We start from the raw sequence: 20,404 nt of genomic DNA on the forward strand, positions 1-20,404 counted from the left end.
GCACCTAGTACATGCTAGACCATGTTATAGGCACATTATAAGACCATGTTTCTAATTTTCACAATAGTTCTAGTGTTACCTATTTTCATGTTAGGAAATTGGTAGTTGAAGGGTTACATAAATTACTCAAGGTCATACTTGTTTTCAAATGAACAGCCACCTAGACCTAGATATAATCTAATATACATCCCTGCCTTTTGTTAACTTTTAATCTGCAAAGGTATAATGAATCATTCTGTGTCCAATTGAGTGTTTTCTGCTTTACCTTTTATATTTAGTAGCACATGGTACAAAGTAAATGGGCCATTTATGTTTGCTGAATGAAGGTGCAAATGTAAACACATGTAAAAGGTAAAAGTGAGAAAAGTGTTCTGTGCATACATTTGTCCTTGAGATAAAATACTTTGCTTAAAAAAGTCTATATTTTCTTGACTCCCCACAAATGGTACAGAATTTACATGTACTTACCATAAAATGAACTTATAAAGTAACATTAAAAAGAATCAGCAATAAAAATTTCAGGAACCAACTGATAAATTATCTGATACAGCTCCCAATTAAATTGATTATTTACATTTTTAAATTTATTAACAGGAAATGAACTTTGACTGTTAGGCACCTGGATGAAGAGCCCTGGGTTCAAATTATCCATCTCCTATACCCTGCAAAGACCTGGTTGCTGTAGGATCATTTAATTGAAGTAAGACCTAATTAATTAGAATGTAAGACTTATTCTTGAATCAACTTTTAATAAGGTGACTTGGCCTATTTCTGTGGTCTGCTAATTTTAAAAGAAGAACGCAAGCACTATTCTCTGGCAAATTTTATGTATTTTAATTTCTATTCATCTTTTATGGATAAACCCATTTTGTACAATAATAGGTAAGTATATCAATTTCTGTGTGGCTCTTAAAATTGGTATAATCTCTTTGCCTTTGTGTGCATCAATTCTTTTTATTTAATTATAAATGTCATTACAACTAATTTAATTAGGCTCTCTTTTTGTTGTTGTTTGTTGACGTTACCAATGATTTTTCTAAAATTTAACAATGAATCTATGCTGGGTGTGATGGCGTATGCCTATAATCCCAATGGCTCAGGAGGCTGAAACAGGAGGATAGAGAGTTCAAAGCCAGCCTCAGCAATGTCAAGGCACTAAGCTAGTCAGTGAGACCCTTTCTTTAAATTAAATACAAAATAGGGCTGAGGATATGGCTCAGTGGCCAAGTGCCCCTGAGTTCAATCCTCCATACCCACCCCTGCCCAAAAATAAACAATTCGATCTATGCCACAATACAGTGTGACCACATATCAGTTATTACTTTTTTTCTCAAGTATAAAGATATTTGTTGGCCTCTTGTAACATTTCTTTCTATATGGCCACACACAGTCTTAGACTTCCATATATCTACTGGAGTTTGAAGACATGCTGAAAAAGTTTAAAACTATTCTTGGAGTTGGGGGTAGGGGAAGATGCTACTGTGGGATCACAATGATTTACCTGTAGAACACTAGCTATCATCAATGTTCAGATGCTTGTTCAAGTTTACTTTGTATGAAATTTGACGTGGTGTGCATAATGCAAAAGCTGTAAAGACAGCATAGAACCAAGAAAGGACCCAGCATGACCACCAGCATACTTTAGGGGCTTGGATGAATTATTTAACCTTAGAATTCCCTTATACCCTGATTTAAGATTTGATCAGAGAAAGGTGACAAGATCTGTGCCCTGAAGGGTGAGGAAGATAATACACATTTATGAACTATCTGGGGGGAAAGAGGCTGTGCCCCTTATAAAGCCATTCAAGTTCAAGTATTTTAAAGTCAACTAAGTAATTAATTGGAGAAGAAAGTAGAAGAAGTGGAGGAGGAAGTGAGTGGGTTTGGACATTGGATTGAATAAATTATAAGGTCATTTCCAACCATATATAAGGCTATAAAATTATGTTATTATGTAAAAACACTTATTTCCAACCATATATAAGGCTATAAGGCTATAAAATTGTGTCACTTTTTTAAGAGAGAGAGAGAGAGAGAGAGAGAGAGAGAGAGAGAGAGAGAGAATTTAATATTTATTTTTTAGATTTTTTGGTGGACACAACATCTTTATTTGTATGTGGTGCTGGAGGATCGAACCCAGTACCGCGTGCATGCCAGGCAAGCGCGCTACTGCTTGAGCCACATCCCCAGCCCTAAAATTGTGTTATTATGTAAAGCACTTATTGCCTAACATTTGTTGGATCCTATCTATGTTCCATTTTTAGTCATTACAAATGAGTAAAATACAAATATATATATTTTTTGTTTGAATTTCTCTGAATTTTATAGTAGAAATGGGAAAAAGGTGATTTTTACTTTTTTTTTAAGAGGTACCAAGCATTTAACTCAGGGGCACTCGGCAACTACACCACATCCTCACGTCCCCCACCCCCCACCTTTTGTATTTAATTTAGAGACAGGGTCTCACTGAGTTGCTTAGTGCATGGCTAAGTTGCTAAGGGTGGCTTTGAACTGGAGATCCTCCTGTCTCCTGAGCCACATGAGACAGAAAGGCATGAAAACGTGATTTTCTTAACCCTAACAATCCATGCTACATGATTCATCAGTGTAATATTTCTTCTGAAGCTCTTTTTCATTTATTGACCTGGAATGTGAACTTCCGATCTACTATAGTGACTAAGAATAAACCCTAGCCCGAAAATTACCAATTCTCTCATAGTTGGTATTTTCACTAAAAAATTATATGAATCCCTAATGAAAGAGAGTCATACCACTTGTTTGAGACTAGTTTTGTGATTCTTTAAGAATTGCCTGAAAGTTCTAGTCTATTTTTAAATATTGGCATCGAAATCTTATTTCATATAGAAGACACAAAATTAGTAGTTTAAATGTTTATTTCCTAGCATAATATTCTAGCTTTATCAAATGTTACTCCTCTGATTTTCTTTATTTTCCTTTTTTACAGCAATCACATATATTTATTCATTTTTATCACTTATTACTGCCTTTCAAATCTGTACCTTAACTGGGATTATAAATGTATTTTATCAGTAGCTAATGGCAGTTAGGCACTAGGCCTAGTGGAAGATGGGAAATAGCCAAGTCAATATATTCTTGAGGTCTTGTCTATTTTCTTTGGCTCAATTTAAATCTGAATATATGTGTACAAGAAAATGGAATCCAGGACTGTTGGAAGTCAAATGTGTTTTCCTAATGATAAAGGAATAATTAAAAGGTACTGGGATCTTTGTACTATTACTAGTGCCCTTCCAATATCTTTCTTCTTATCTTCGTTACTCATATGCTTTTTGTTACTCATATGTCATGAATGTATACATTTATAGACAGAATCAAGGTTACTTCAGTTATGATCTGTTTTGAGAATGGGCATAGTGCTTGATGCTGTGTCTCTTAGGTGTTTTTTCCACGTGTTAGTAGAACCCATTAGTACCATAACCACCAAATTACGTTAGATTTTTGCGGTGATGGAAATCAAACCCAAGGCCCTGTGCATGCTATATGAACACTCTACCACTGAGCTACAACCCCAACCTCATAATTTCTTTCTTTCCTTCTCTCTTTCTTTTCTTTTCCTCCCCTCTCCTTCCTTTCTTTTTCTTTTGAATGTTGTGGAGGGTGGTATTGGCTAGGGTTTGAACTCAGGGCTTGTGCTCACTGGGCAAGTATTCTCTTACTGAGCTACACCAAAAATAATATTTTGGAAGGGTTTGGCAATAGATGTTATAGTCAAGCTATGTTATTACAATTTTGAGTACTTGCTGATCATTTCTTCACAGCCAAGTTAGAGCTGAAGAATTTAGATGTTAATGCTCAAACTGATTAGAACTATTACATCTGCTCTTTGACTGATCCACAGTATTTTATGTTAGTAAAAAAGTATTGGCTCTTTTGTTTTGAACTTGTTGTTGTATCCTCTAAAGACTTCACATATTCTAGAAAATAAAAATAAACAGAAGTAAAAATGTTTGCAGTTAAGGTACAGCTATATGAGGAGATTTTCTAGTAATGACCCCTGTATCCTATGATCTTGTTTTATAGAAGAAATTTGTAAAAAATAAATTACAAGAATAACTAAGCATTTTGTTTATTGTCTTTAAGGAATAAATTCACACATGTTTATATTCAATGCTTTGATCACACAAAGTAGACATTTATAAAACCTAATTATTTGTTTCTTATCTTATGCATACATAATTAGTGGCAGGAATGTCTAATTCATTGTTAAGCTCATTGATTTCCAACAGGAAAATGAACTAATGCAAACATCTAAATTAAGGTAGTTAATTGTCACTTTTCTTGTCTGTAATCTTTGTCATTGGTTCTGAAACTACAAACCATCATATTTGAATTCCTTCCATTGTATGAAAGATGTTCTGATATCCACTTAATATATGTTCACCTTTAGCATTTGACATTTCCTGTCATGGCTTTCAAATGAAGTGTTTAATTAAAATCACATTGCCATTGTTTTAATAACCTAGAAAAAATGGGTCTGAATTAAATTCTTTTAAAAAGAAATGACAATGGATTTAAGAATACAGTAGCTCCTGTTTGAATATTGCGGTTGTTTGAAAAATTTTATAAAATATTCTTATTATCAAAATCTAATTTAGAGTTTAATGATGCAGTAAAGTTGAGATGTTCACAAAGAAACCAGAATAATAGCAGTAAAAACTTAGCCATAGCTTAGTACAATCTAACCAAAATTTTCTGGTCAATTAGATTTGATTGTGTTAAACAGTGACACACTACAAAAGTAATTAGGGATCACATATTATTGATTGGCTCTATGCTGAGGCTAGTTAGAGGCACTTTATGCTGCCTGAGATTTGACACCGCCTTCTGGAAGTCTTTAAACCAGGATAGATGCAATTTTCACAATTTTTATTATTATTTTTCTTAAGAAGTTTCTCCCTTAACTGTTTAGTAAATGCCATTTGTCCCAGATTTTTCTATGTGCTATTTTATTTTACTTAAGAAACAGTCTTTGATGAGGGTGCAAAGTTAATTTTAAAAAAGGATAGTTAAATGATCAAATGGGAGCAATTCAATGGGGAAATAAATCCTGGTACCATACACCATCATAAACCCCTCAGGATCTGTACATTTCTGACCCAATGGATTTAAAGAGAGAATCTTTCTGATATTTTAATTCTCATGCAAGGGTTAAATAAAGAGAAAACTAATCATAAAAGCCTTGAGGTACTTTTCATTTTCTGTCCTTAACTGTACTTACCCCAATATAAATTCATCTAAAATATGGTTTTATAGTTATTTACTCATCATGAGATTAGCTTTGTTAGGAAGACTCATACTATTTGTTTAAAATCAGTGTCTTATACTTCTGTAATAATTATTTATATAATTAAATATTTGCATTTTATTATATTATTTCTGGCATAATATTAATTTTGTATTACTATAAACCTACTCTTAAATCCTAAATTATATTAAATTTATATATATATAATGTGTGCCTTTCAGAAGACAAACTTGTAATAGTTTCCCTTCTAAAGGTAAAAGAGGACATATATATATAGTGAATAAAAATCAACCATTAGAATCTAAATGATATTTTAAAGGGGAAGAACCCAACTCATTAACTTTTGATTTTATATAAAAGTTGTTAGCTGCCTAATTTCACAAGCTTTTTAAAGCTCCTCACATATAGTTCTTGATGTAAATTTCAATGACATCAACTTTTGACTATATTAATCAGTATGGCAGCAATTAATTAAGTACTTGATTCTCAAAATTGTCTTTAAACCAATGGCTTTCATTTTCTCATACAAATGGAATAAAACAGTAACATTTCTTTGCAAATATGACATATAACCTCTTACACTGTATGAACTTCATATCTTCCTGTGTATGAAGTGAACTGACTTTTTTGGGGGGAGGGGGGTACTCGGGGCTACTTAACCACTGAGCCACATCTCCAGTCCATTTTTTTTTTTTTAATTTTGATACAAGGCCTCATTAAGTTGCTTAGGAACTGGCTTTGAGATTGTGATTCTCCTGTCACAGCCTCCAGACTTTCTGGCATAAAATGCCTTCTTGTTCTTGTTCTTGGAACCTCGTTTTCTGTGTTTTTTCCAAAGAGAATGATTTCTAAAACTAATTTTTTTCCACCTGAATGTTCACCTTTTAATAAAAAGTTGTTTGTGCTGCTATAAAACTCATTTTCTTGATTCTTTTACTCTTTCATACTCTAAAATTACTCTAAAATTTTTCAAAGATATCTCATACAAATATTTTCAGTGAATCTAGTGCTATATGTAAAATCAGATAATAGAGGAACAAAGATAAATATGCTGCAAATTTTCTTTTAAAATATTTACCTTCAGTGCTGATTTTACATAAATGATTTTAATGTAGTATGCTATTATATAATGTGAGCATATAAAAAGTAGTACAAAAGTGAGATGAGGTTTTAACTCCTAATTATCTATTTCCAACTCAGATCAATTTCTGACTTCAGGTCCAAAGGCTAGGGTTATTAGTCTTTTCTGAAATCCATACCATGACAGGCAAAAAAAGCCAACATATCATAACATAAAACAATATGTCATAAATAATTATGTGCATGTGCATTTTTAACTTTATCATTAAATATGAAAAATGGATATTTACTTGAAAGTATGTACTACTTCATATTATTTGCTTTTTTATGTAATGGTTTCTATTTAAACAAATTACACTGGTTTTAGTTAAGGGAAGAAGAAATTAACAGGGGTAATAATTAAAGAAATAATATATTGAGAAAATATAATGACACTTTAACAATAGTTTTTTCTATCTCATTATATCTCAATTTATTTAACTATTATAATTTTTGTTGAATTTTTACATTTTATAGACTATATTATTATGATTTTAAAGGCAAATATGAGATTATAAAAAGAATGTAAATATCCTAATATTTCATGCAAAATAACAATGATATTTTCTTTCTGTCTCACAATGAAGTAGGATATTTTTATTTTTTGAATTATTTTCCAATAATACTTCTCTGAATTGCCTGCAGCTGTAGGCCATCCTTTTTTAATATAATGGTAATACTGAATAGAGTCAAACATATAATCCACCTCCATGTGTATCTTTGTTCTTACCAATTTCATATTTCACTAGTTCCTGGTATCACCCTGATGGGTTAATATCAAAATATCTTGTCAACAAAATCATTTGACGATTTAGGATTTTACTTCTTAGCAGTGGTGGATATTTATGTTTGTTAGAATTGGGAACTACAGGGCTGTGGTTATAGCTCAGTGGTAGAGCACTTGCCTAGCCTGTGTGGAGTTACTGAGTTTGAGCACCATATAAAAATAAATAAATAAAATAAAGTAATTGTGTCCCTCTACCACTAAAAATATGTATTTTTAGATAATTAGAAACTAGAGTGTTTCTCTAAACCTCAATTTTTGGGGGCTGCCATGTGTTTTGTGCCAATTGTTTGTACCAATTGCTGAAAACTGAAATGTTTTGCATTCAACAGTGGGGTTTCCCAGGATATGGATTTTTTTTTTTTCTTTTTGGTAAAATCTGAATAGTACCAAGCAAATTGCACTCAAAAACTGTGGATGCCTTCAGATATAACTGGTACTCAACAAACCTAAAACAGGCTTTATTTTTTTTTTACTATGGCTATACTGAAAATATATATTCTGTCTCTCCATATTGCACTAAATTCATGAAACAAGAAACATGGAAACCATCATATTAAATCACTTTCTCTTAACCTTTTTCTAGTAATTCATTAAGCCTTATGAAATAACATGGATTACCTTCCCATAGTTCTAAAAGTTTAAAATATTAAAAAATACACAGAAAAGCCTATTTCCTCCCAAGTTTCCACAAGTCTAAACCAGTAATCACTCTTACTAGTTTCCTGTGCATCTATATATGTGTACATGCAAATATCCATACCATTTTCAATTGTTTCCATGCAGTAATAGTCACTGCGATTTAAAAAGGAGAAGAATGGACACCATAAAGCAGGCAGAGGGCTTTAGAAATTCTGAAATCAATCTAGGTAATATTACCCATCCTATTACCCAGAGAATAAGAAAATTCCTTATTCTGTTCTTGGTTATAACTCATGGATCTTGACTGTACTCTCTGGAAGAATCTTCTATTTCCATTATCCTCCTTAGGAACATAGAGAAAGCATGGGAGAATTTCCCTCATGGGTGGCTGAGCCCTTTCTCTGCCTGGTTCCTGCCCATAGAAAGTTGGGAGCTTAACAACATTATATATGTCATGCAGTTACAGTATTTTATAACTTTTGTAACTACGTCTCTCCTCAAACTAATTTTTCTCCTCAGTGTGTTTGATTTCAGTCAGTTCTACATGCCAAAACAAACAAACAAACAAACAAAAAAAGTTGATTCTCTTAGATGTCTTATAAATATAATTGTATTTTTAGGTTGTCTTCAAATAGTACTAATTTTACTTTTTCCTTTCATATTCTCTCTCTCTGTCTCTCTCTCTCTCTCTCTCTCCCTCACAAACACACACACACACACACACACACACACACACACACACACACATTCTTTCTCTTGTTTAATTTTTTTACTAGTATCTTCCAGTATAATTTCAAATAATTCTGATGATGGTTTTTTTTTTTGTCTTGTTTCTGATTTTATTGATTAGGCTTCTAATGTTGCTCAATTAAGCATGTGATTGAATTTTGGGCTAAGCTAGAAATTGTATATCCTGTAAAAAATTGATATCTAGTTTTATTTAATTGAATATCATTATTAAATTAACAAATGGCTGTTCAGCATCCATAAAGGGAATAAAATACCATTTTCTGAGATTTATTTATATTATTGTAAATGTTTATTGATGGGTTGTCTAATATAAATTTATAAAATCTTTAGATAAATCTCACTTGAGCATGGTGAATATGATTCCCTGCATTTATCCCTGAATTGTGTGCACTAATATTTTATTTAAGACTTTTGCCTTGATAAGAATCTCTATGTCCTGACTTGAAAATTTGGATATGTGGGTTATGTGTGTGTACAATCCTTCTTTGGCTTTGTAATTTTATTTGAGGTAATGGATATTGAACCCACTGTCACTTTACCACTTAGCAATATTCTCAGCTTTTTAAATTAATTAATTTATTTTATTTTGAGACAGGATCTCACTACCTTGTCAAGACTGGTTTCAAACTTTTGATCTTCCTGCCTCTATCTCCCTAGTCACTGGAATTACAGTGCATACCACTGTATCTGGCTGTGTGTGTATTATTTTTGTTGGAACAAAACATTATCTTAGCTCATATCCTGGAAAATATTTTAGAAGCATTAAATCTGATCTTTAAAGATTTATTTTATTAAAAAATTTTCATGAGAACTATCTAGAATTACTGCTTTCTTTCTCCTATAGAAAAAAAAAATTCTCCATTTCTTCTATGTGGTTTAGTGTTTAGATTTTCTGTTTTCTGAGGTCAGTTTTGATAAATTATATTTTATTAGGAAATTACTCATTTTGTGTGGATTTTCAAATTTATTTGCACAGTATTTAGCAAAAACGTTGATTACAATTCTTTTAAATGGACACTGTATTTTTTCAGTTATTATTTGTCATTCATTTTTGCTTATTTATTCCACTTTTATTTCTTTTCAAAAAATAAGACCACCAGTGATTTTTTCATTCAAGTGATCAACTCTTGAATATATTAATTCTTCTATTTTTGTTTTCTTTTCTTTTTCTTTAACAAGTTATTCTGCTTTCCTTTTCACATGATTCCACTTCTAAATCTTGAAGCTATTTGCATAATGTGTTTATTTTATTGATTTTTGGATAAAATATTTAATAATAATGTTTTCCCTAAGTAACCTGTTTAATTTTTAATAACTACATTTTAGAGAAATGAGAATCAAGTATTTCATGCAAAAAATTTAGTCATATGTAGGGCATAAAGCAAGCAACATGACATTCTTTGCTGGAACAAAACATTTTAATGTGATAGAAATAACTAAAGTGAGCCAGGTCATGGAAAGTCTCTTTTTACATATAATGGTATATATTTTGACATTAAATTTTTCTATACATATAATAAGACTGGTGATGTATAATTACAATTTACATACTTGTGTATCTCTTTTGTATATGTATGTGTCTCTGATAATTTGTTAATGTATTTACTTTCTTATTGATCTTCTTTTTTCCTCAAGATTTTATTCAAAATGTAATGTGGATGAAATGACCTTATAAGTTATGAATTCCCTTCTACTCTATAACCCTTAAATTTGTTTTTAAATTTTATACTTATGGTATTAATTGATTTTTAGTTTACTGGGAAATAGGCAGTACACACTTTTTATAAGCAGGACTACTCTGAAAGCCCAGATAGCTATGCAACTTGAGAGTCTTCAAGAAGGAATGGGTGTCAGGATGGCAAGATGGAAAGTGTTGTGTGTGAGAAAGTTTAGACTAGTTTATCTCACCTCCCCTAGCCAGTGATCATCTTTGTTCAGCTATGAACTGAACTGCCTCTCTCCTGCACAAATTCATACGTTGAAGCCCTAACCACCTTTCTCTTTGGGACATAATTAGGCCTAGAGGAGACCATGAGTGTGAGGCCTAGATGATAGCATTAGTGCCCTCATAAGAAGAGACAGAAGAAGACATTGTCATTTTGTCCCTGCTTCTCACTCTTGCTCTCATTCTTTCATGACAGGATGCAGTAAGAAAGTGGCATTCTGTAAACCACAAAAAAAGCTCTCTGGCAAAACTTGAGCCATCCTCCAGAACTGTGAGACTTAACTCCCATTGTTTAAGCCAATCAACCCCTGGCATTTTGTTATGCAGCCTGAGCTACCTAAGTTAGTGATATTTAATTTCATTTGTGGATGCCTCTGCTAACTATTGTATCTTTTTAAGGTAATAAAATGGTTATTACCTTGGTGGGAATTATAAGGAGACTGGAAACATTTGGAAAATGAGTTTGTTTTATATTTTCTTTAAATATGCATGTTTTTAAAATTTATATCAGGAAGGCAATGCAGAGGTATAAAAATGTAGTTTTCTAATGTGTGATAAAATATTTTAAAGTTTTAACTCAGAAATTATTATTTAATATGTTTAAGCAAATTATTGGAAAGTATGATTTCTTTGGGAATGAAGATTAACAGAGTATGAAATAATTACAGTGTATCTCCACATGTGTAAAATTAGAGTTTTTTTAAGATTGGAAATTTTAATTTGATTGTTCAACACTAAGATGTGCTTCAGGATGGGCAGGTTGGTATATGAATTTCATCAGAACTTAGTTCGGGTGAACACCTTTGATTGGGATATAACTGTTTTCTTTTCATCGTGTACCACTCATGAGATTTAACACTCATTAATAATGATAATTAAAGAAAACATCAAAGATGGGTAAAGGTTATCAAACAGTCAGAGGATATTAAAGACAAATTAGAAGCCAGGCAGAGTGGCACATACCTGTAATCCCAATAGCTCAGGAGGCTGAGGCAGGAGGATTGCAAGTTCAAAGCCAGCCTCAGCAAAAGCAAGGTGCTAAGCAACTCAATGAGACCCTGTCTCTAAATAAAATACAAAATAGGGCTGGGGACGTGACTCAGTGGTTAAGCAACCCAGAGTTCAATCCCTGGTACCAAAAAAAAAAAAAAAAAATTACATGTGTCACATGGAGCAGTCAAATACAGGGCCTGGAACCATTTACTCCCTTTCCTACTTCCCATCCCTCAAGGCTTTGTGAATAGCCCTCAGGCAAACAAAAGTTCTTGGTTTGCTTCTCTCTCTCTCTCTCTCTCTCTCTCTCTCTCTCTCTCTCTCTCGTATTTATTTTTTTTTAAGTTGGATACAATACTTTTATTTTACTTATTTATTTTTTTATGTGGTGCTAAGGGTCGAACCCAGGGCCTTCCTTGCACATGCTAGACTAGTGCTCTACCACTGAGCCGCAACCCCAGCCCATTTCTCTTTCTTTTATAGAATAACAGAATACTGTCATTTACTGAAGACATACTGTATGACAGGCAATATGTTCAAAGCTTTACATGCATGATTTAATCTTAATCTCATTACAACTCAAAGAAGATGATGTTGTACTATTATTCTTTTATTTATGAGTGAAGTAATTACATCATAAAATGTTAGGAGACTTTACCAAGGTCACATAGTCAGTGAGTAGAAGAACTGAAATTTAAATCTAAACCTATCTGTCTGTCTCCACAGTCATACACCAGCTCTTGACCAGCATTCTATACTGCCCCTAAATTTGATCTGCTCTATGGTTTTGCTATGGCTTATCCTTTTTTAAATTTTTTTTTATTCAAATCTGTTATATATGACAGCAGAATGCATTACAATTCATATTACACATATAGAGCACAATTTTTCATATCTCTGCTTGTATACAAAGTATATTCACACCATTCGGGTCTTCAAACATGTACTTAGGGTAATGATGTCCATCAATTCCACCATTGTTTTTACACCCCTAGCCCCCCCCTTCCCTTCCTTCCCCTTTACCCTATCTAGAGTTCATCTAATCTTCCCATGCTCCCTCTCCTAACCCCACTATTAATCAGTCTTTTTAGCCCATACATGCATATATTCATACCTCAATCTCAAAGTATACTGTTCCAACTATCTGGAAATTTTCTGTGAAACCAATTTTTACTCATTTGTAATCCTTCACAAGAGTTGTCACATTTTTTTTAATAGAACTTGAGAACATTATGTTAAATGAAATAAATCAAACTCAGAAAGTCAAGAGTCATGTTTTCTCTCATCTGTGGAGGCTTAAGAGGAAAAAGGAAAAGAAAGATTGGGGGATCTCATGAAAATCAAAGGGAGACCAATAAAGTGGAGGAAAGGTACCAGGGGGAGGGCGGGAGGAGGTAAGGGAAAGGAAAAATACTGGGGAATGATATTGGCCAAATTATATCGTCATATTGTGTGTATATGCAAATGTATAACAAGTCTCATCCCATTATATACAACTATAGTACATGAATAAAAATTGAAAAAAAATTTCAAAACAAACAAACAAACAAAAAATGATGATAACTAAAGTTTTATCTCACTTCGTCCTCAGTCTTTGGGAATATTTTATTATTTTCATTTTGTAATGAGGAAACTGAGAGTAAGAAAGAGTAATTGACTATCACTTGTATGACTAGATAGGAGCAGAACTAAGGTTTAAATTAATCCACGTCTTTAACCATTTAGTTAAGATTCTCAGTAATACGACTAGATTACAAATCTTATGGTAGGATCCAATATTTTGTTTTCCACTGATAACTACTCTAATAAATTTTTGTGACATACTAAATATATATTTAATACAAAATTTTGAGCTTTGTTTTATTCATGCACTAAACATATAGTCTTCCTGTTGAATAATCCAGTTCTGCATATTGCCAAAGAACATAACAGACAGAGAAAGGCACACATTGGCTTCTTGAGGAAAAACAAAGACTTATTTTTTTTTCATTCACTACTAGGAATTATTCTCATATAATATTTATTCTATGAAATGACAGATTGAATAGTTCATCTGTGACTTTAATAATACCCTAAGGGATTTAATCAAATCATAAACATTTAACTGTGAGGTAACAGATATTCAAAATAACTCCTTCTCCATATTTATCTTTTAATATCAATAATTCTATTTGTCAATGTGTCCCAAATATGGATCTGCATGCCAGCTCTTGGCTGTTGCAATTTCTAAGCAATAACATTGTTCATAGGGCCATTGTGTAGGCAAGGACTTTAAACCAGAAGCCTACTGTGTTTATTGATCTATTTCTTCAAAATTCTGTATCAGGCAATCACACAATTCATGAACGGTCTGAGAGGGAAGAAACACACACATTAGATCAGCAGGAGACTGAAGTAGCCATGCACTCAGAGACTCCACTAGAATTTTAGCCTCATCTGTGTCACGTGGAATGATTGTGAAGCACCACAGTGGGACTTTTAAACAAATCAAAATTACAGCTTTTTATTCTAAAATATAAATGTTTCTTCAAAGAATCATTTTGGTATTTGCCCAAGGTTGTTTTCCCCCTTCTATTTGAATAGGATGTGAAATTTTCTGAGTCCAAATGAGGTGGTTAGCCAAGCAGCATTCAGTAATGTTCAGTCTTTGCTCTCAATTTTTTTTTCTTTTCTCATTTTGTGGCTTTGCTGAGTGTCTGGACTTCTACTATATATTCTGGGCCAACAGTGTTCAGCTATTCTGATGTCACCTCTGCTCCATCTACTGGAATACTGATTTTTACTATGCACACTCTTTAGTGAAATCATTATTTTTTATAATAGCTTTTTTAAAAAAAAAAAATCGTTTTTCTAAAGCATGATGCCAAAGAGCATTAAAGTTATTTAGTTAAATTGAGAAAGCTCAGAGCTGAATTAAGATGAAACTATTAAATTAATCCTATCTTGTTGTGCCCAAATATAAGCAGCCAGCACAGTCTTTTGTCATAGAAAAACAGAGAACTGCTTTGCATGGAGGAAGACCTAGGTAGATAAAGGGAGAAAAGTAGGTGAATTCTGAAATAAAACTGGTAAAGTGAATATCTGCAGTATTTGCTTTGCTCTGATTCCTGATCTCACAGCCACAGTGACTTTTAGGGTCTCTTTTGGTGTTCTTTCTTCTTAGAGCCCCCTTCTCAACTGTGTTTTCTTGAAAAACTCCTCTATTTTTCAAGATTCCTGGCAGTTTCTTTTATGTGTTTCCTGATAACCTAATACATCCAAGAAAGGGCGGGGAGCTGGGAGAGAGAGAGAGTTCTCTTCTTTGTGCTCCTATAAGACCTCCAGTCTGTCTTTTAACATTTATCACAATATAATTGTCTTCTGCATGTCTGGCTTTCCCTACTAAATTCCAGACTCCTTGAAGGAACAGAACTTTGTGGCCATTGTTATTATCATGACTTATGATCAATTTGGCTTAGGAGGGGAAGTTCCTATATTTGAAGATCATTTGGTTACCAAAGTGCTTGGGTTTAAGTACTAAAACCCAGAGAACTCAAGGAAAAGTACCTTTGTTATGTACAAATATGGGCAAAATATTTGGGGTAGATGGTGGCAGTGACAGCAAGGGCAGGGCTGTCTATGCAGCCAGTAAGAGGGTCTGGGACATGATTGACAGGAGGGAAGGTCAGGATGGTCAAATGCTGAGCCAGGAGCTTTGGCAACCAGACGTGATTAAACATTTTTTTGGAAGTAAGGGGCTATGATATATGAGATATTCTCCTTCTTCTCTGACTTTTCTACAAACTGTTCTGTTTTATTTTACAAACTTTCATTTTTGTGCTAGGTACCAAATCTCGGGCCTCATGCATGCTAAGCATGCACTCTACCACTGAGCTACACAAAATAAACTATCACTCACCAGTTGTTTTATTGATAGAAGATATTTCTGGGGGAAATAAAGATGCTATGGTTTTTCTCAAGTTTAGCCTGGAATGAAAACAAATAACATGTCCATGATAGCCAAGCATGTAGTTTGCAGAGAAAGCCTCAAGAATAGTAGAAATGCCTTGGATATGATGATACCCTATGAATTAATGAATTAAAAAATGAATCATAGATTCTTAGCAAAACCCAGGAGGAGTTAGTAAACCAGTTAATTTTACCTTTCCACCAACCCCACCTCCACTCCCAGAAATTGAAAGGGCTTTAAAATTAGCAAGGGAGGGGAATGATACATAGGGGTCTGGAAAGTTACCACCACCTTTCTTTACACATGCAGGATACAGAGCTGCAGGTTTCAAGGACCAACCTGTTGCTTCAAGACCCACATTTCAGAAGGGACTAGCAAGAACGGGTCTCTCCAATTTTTTTCAGTCCTGAAAAAGAAAACTATAATGTTTCAGTTTTGCATTTTAGGATATTTTCTTTCTCTTTCAATGAAACAAAAATATCCACAGGGTGTAATGCATCTTTTCTTTCTTTCTTTTTTTTTTTTAAAGAGAGAGTGAGAGAGGAGAGAGAGTGAGAGAGAGAGAATTTTTAATATTTATTTTTTAGTTCTCCGCGGACACAACATCTTTGTTGGTATGTGGTGCTGAGGATCGAACCCGGGCCGCGCGCATGCCAGGCGAGCGCGCTACCACTTGAGCCACATCCCCAGCCCTGTAATGCATCTTTTCAAGGAAGCAGCACGATTTATTGAAAGCCAATGGGGGTGGTATGTTCAGATTCCTGTGCAACAATTTCTCAACTTTATTAATTAAATTAATTAATGTAGTAATAAAACAAAAACCTAGCATAGAGTCAGAAACAGAGTAATGCTCAATAAACACCCTCTACACACACACACACACACACACACACACACACACACACACACACATTTTGTCATTGCATCCTTGGAACAAAAAGTCATCAGCAAAATTCCAAAGGGAAAATGTTAGTACAGTGAGTGAAGTATACATAGCAGGAGTGTTGGAGGTAACATCCCAGATATAGGGTGAGAACTTGTAAAAAGGGAACCTTTGTTCTTAGAAGACAAGCCTTTTCCTTAGACTTGCCCTAGAAATAGCCTTTTGCCTGGTTGTAATCAGCCATCTGGCAGCAGAAAGAAGTTTGTCCAAGAATTTAGCCTCATGCTTTTCTAGTCTCCACTTGAACTATAAAAATGCTTCCATATTCTTAAATAGCTTATTGGTTTTGTAATGTGGATGAATGTTTAGTCTATGTCACATGAGGCTAGCATCTCATCTTAATTTTGATCATGAGATAGCACATATTTTTCATACTTTTGAATTACTTAGTTTGAAAAAAACTTGAGCAACATTTTAAAATGAAGTTAGTTATTTGTTTCATACTGAGCTTTATCAAGACTGTTTTCTGTATTTGTAAAAGGCTTATGTCCATAATTGATAACAGTCTTGACAAAAATTTATGTATGCAAATAATTATGCCAGCAAAAATCTATGTCATTATGATAGATGTAGTCATATCCACAAAAATTTTTCTTTTGTTAGTAGGAAGTATAAGATTTGTTTCTCCAGAAATTCAGAATTACATAGAAAATCTGTTTTGCATGTATGCTACCACAATTATTTGTGTATTTTGGCAGCTGAAATTGTTCTAAATTATTTTATAATTGCTGCACTCATTGCTGTATTGTCAATTTGCATTCAGTTGATTTATCTGGAAAGATTCAGATGTTTTAAATGGTATGTTTTTAGATTGGCAAAAAAAAATCATGTATCCTTTTCACAATTTATATGAAAGATCCAGATGCACTTTTATTTGCTTGTGCAAACTCTTCTAAAGCTTTTTAAGAGATGGAATTCTCATTTCCCAGATTAATTTGTACCTGGTATATAGCCTTATTAATTGGAAAAGATGTGGTTTATAGATATAGTTATGTTTTATGCTTAAAGTGTTTTTGTTAGCTTCTTGAAAAGAAGAGTACACAAAGGGTACAAGCAGGAATTATGTGTATTGCATACTTTGATGACTTAGAGGTTCATTAAATATTAGTTTTCAATTAGAATAGAATTTTATCTTTAATGAATAGATCTATCGGTAGAAATTTAGAAGTAGTGCCAGACTACATATAGTAAGATAGTTCTCCCTCTCTGCTATGAAACATAGTAATTATAACTTTTATTTGGCTAATGCTTTACAGTCTGCAGAACATTTCATGTGCATCTTATTTGAACCTCCTGGTATCCTATAAAGTAGATAAAGCAGGCAATAATTTGCTTTCTATTTTATATGCAAGGAACCTAATGCTCTGAAGCATGAAGCAACAGAAAACAGTAGAAGAGGTGCAATTGATACCTGTACACCTTCTATTCAAGGTCCCTCTTACAGCGCCATGTTGGTGAAGCCTGTACATGGCATCACACTGCCAATCATTTCTCTTTTTGTTCGCAAAGAAGCCTTCCAATTAAGGAACTGCTACAATGATTTTTGCAGTGAAACGTAAAAAAAAAATCAGTTAAAGTTTCTAACCTAATGATAAATTTCTCAAGTTGGCCAATATCAAATACATTGGATAGATTCAGTCTCACAGAGAAATTATTATTCACTCAATAAGGTACTGCAATAGGGACTATGGGCAACACAGATAAGTGAGCCCCAGATTTAGTGTGATTCTTTGATTTATTTTGAGATTTCTTTGTGGTGGAGAATTTAATTACTCATTTGTGATAATATCACTGAGAAAAGCAGCTGGGATTTGTCTGGAAGGCAGCTACAGGTTTGCATGTGAGTGGACACTGAATAGCCTTAGGCAGGATTTTGCTGTCCTTGTTATGATCTGCACATGACTATGATGCAGCCATTTATAATGGACTTTTGAATATGACTTGGAGTTGGCAACATTAGCATTCGCCCCTGGTTTAGAAGCAATTTCTCTTCGCCATAGTTAGTTACACCATACATACTTGTTTTAAATTCTGTTCAATAGTCTCAGGTTTTTTTGTTTGTTTGGAAGAGAGAACTTACTTTCAAGTTTTGCTCCTTGTGGATTGCTCAAGTCTGTTAAATAAAGGAGGGGCAGGTACAAATCTACCTTGTGATATCTGAATTCCTAATGACTCCCACACAGCTAATGCCAAACTCCAGAGTATGTACCCTTTAAACATAACTTTTCTTTTCAAATCTCAGATCTTAAATCCTTTCTACAGTAGTTCACATTGCTGTCTGTCACCTAGTCTCATATGCCGTTTTGTCTTAAATCCTTTCTTTTTCTAAAGAAAATAATTATTTCAAGTAAATAATGCTATACCAGAATCCTATTTTCAAGCTCTTAGCAGTATTTGTTATAATGATGATTGGACTTTGTTATTCTGATTTGAAAAATTTAATGGAACCCTCTGTTTATGGATTATCGTTTAAAAGCTATTTGATACTTTTCACCATGATTTTAACTGGAAAAGCAACATGCCAGCAAGTTTTAATAGTATCTGGAAAACAGCAAGCTCCTATCTATAAAGAAAATCCTAAATGTGGAATAAATCATACTTTTAATGTTTTATAGTGAAAACTGCAAATTAAAACTTACTACCTTGCATACATATAAAAGTGTGTTGTTTACAGTGTTCCAAAAGCAAATTTAAGAAGCATTTGCTGCTTAGATTGTTATGTATGAATGATTATGTATGTTATGATTATTTTAGAGAGTATAAAGGATCTTATTACATTTGAATCTGTGTTACTCTTTGTAAGTAAATAATGTTTCCTATTTTAGAAAATTCTACATTTCTGAGCTTATACATTCAATGTTCTCTCTTCTGAATCCATAGCCACTCATATCATGTATTTTTTAAAGCCTATTCAAGTTTTCTATTTTCCTAATAAATAAAACAGAGCAATCTATCTGGGGGAATGATCTTTCTGTACACAAATCAGATGTATCTGGGATCTTCTCATACAGAGGTGTTGAAAAAATTTAAATGACTTCAAGGTCACTTATTACATCAAAGGTACTTATCATTTAAAATAATCACATTTAGCATGTAGTAATTAGAAAATAAATCTGTAATGATATTGACAAAGAAAAATTAGTGGGACATATTTTTAAGAGAAAATAATTTCTAATTCAGTGTGCTGTAAAAAAAAAAAAACAAGATCCTCATACTTTATTTTTTTTTTCTTTTTGTGAGATGTGAGATAAAAGAGAAAGTGGTAAATCGGGAATAGAGAGGGGAAGACTCACATAGTTGAAAAACAATTTTACATTCACTATTGCAACAATTTTAAATGAAATGTCCTTTCCAAAAAAAGATCAGAAGTCAATCTTTCTTTTTATATTTGCCCAGTTTTTAAATGCTGAGAGAGATCATTGTTATGTGCCAGGTTGTAGGGTCATTTTTCTTTCATTCAGATCTTGAAATAATTATTCTGGCTTCTGTAATTTCATGGATAGATTATTGCCACCTGTCATTGTTGTCTAGATGATCCAGTGAAGTTCAGTTTAAGCTTTTGATATTTGTAAAAATGTGACATTTGGCTTTTGTCTTTCTACTGCATACATATGTACCTGGAAAGAGCTAAGAAGTAGACAATCTGAATCTATTTTAAGATCTTTATATTTATTACAGATAGCTTATCACAAGCAATATTTTATTTATGCTATATTCATTTATGGTAGATAAATGAATATCATCAAAGGCATGATATGACTGCAGTTCACATTGTATGAAATTTTGAACCAGATTTCTAAAGCTTGGCATGACAAGTACAATTGAAATAAACATCACTTAAATATGCAATTTGGATAATTGCTCACAAAGCTACATACCCATTAGCCAGATATTGATGCAATTAGCTGAATATACAGCTAATATAGGGTAAAGAAAAAATCTTGGTTCGAAATGAAGACAGTCTACAACCTGTCTTTGGGCTAATTTCACTTAGA

At 33.1% G+C, this 20,404-nt stretch overlaps 1 protein-coding gene across 1 annotated transcript in view; it reads left to right on the top strand.

Moving 5' to 3' along the window:
• The first annotated feature begins 595 nt into the window (after window positions 1–595).
• NAALADL2 (N-acetylated alpha-linked acidic dipeptidase like 2) overlaps window positions 596–20,404 on the top strand; it is a 961,526-nt gene continuing 941,717 nt past the window's right edge. Inside the window, exon 1 of the mRNA XM_081302331.1 lies at window positions 596–700. The gene's annotated coding sequence lies outside the window, so the exon portion shown is untranslated. The remainder of the gene's footprint in view (window positions 701–20,404) is intronic.

The sequence above is a fragment of the Spermophilus citellus genome (assembly GCF_964194105.1).
Source record: "Spermophilus citellus genome assembly, chromosome: 7".
Lineage (NCBI taxonomy): Eukaryota > Metazoa > Chordata > Mammalia > Rodentia > Sciuridae > Spermophilus > Spermophilus citellus.